Source organism: Pygoscelis adeliae, unplaced genomic scaffold (assembly GCF_000699105.1).
Source record: "Pygoscelis adeliae isolate BGI_AS28 unplaced genomic scaffold, ASM69910v1 Scaffold368, whole genome shotgun sequence".
NCBI classification, from domain to species: Eukaryota; Metazoa; Chordata; class Aves; order Sphenisciformes; family Spheniscidae; genus Pygoscelis; species Pygoscelis adeliae.
In genome coordinates this window covers 865,978-866,183 of record NW_008825301.1, presented here as the reverse complement: position 1 = coordinate 866,183, position 206 = coordinate 865,978, and the positions used below count along the sequence as shown (strand labels likewise).

The 206-nt window shown below is 56.3% G+C and overlaps 1 protein-coding gene across 1 annotated transcript in view; it reads right to left on the bottom strand.

Moving 5' to 3' along the window:
* MLH1 (mutL homolog 1) overlaps positions 1-206 on the bottom strand; it is a 21,121-nt gene that overhangs the window by 18,428 nt on the left and 2,487 nt on the right. The gene's annotated exons all lie outside the window — the stretch shown is intronic.

The window sequence follows — 206 nt, the reverse complement described above, 5'->3', positions numbered from 1 at the left end:
AACCGAACTAGCGACACCGAAACCAAACGAGTCACGAGCTTATCAAACAACAACAAAAAAAACCCGAAGAGAGGTGTAGGCAAGCCTTTTTCGAAGGCAGCTGTCCCCCTGCGCGTGCAGTACGAGCACACGCGTATTACCTCTCCTCAGCACCCCCGCTTAGGTTTACCCCCCCGTTACACGCCGCCGGCCTGGAAGCGGTGGCA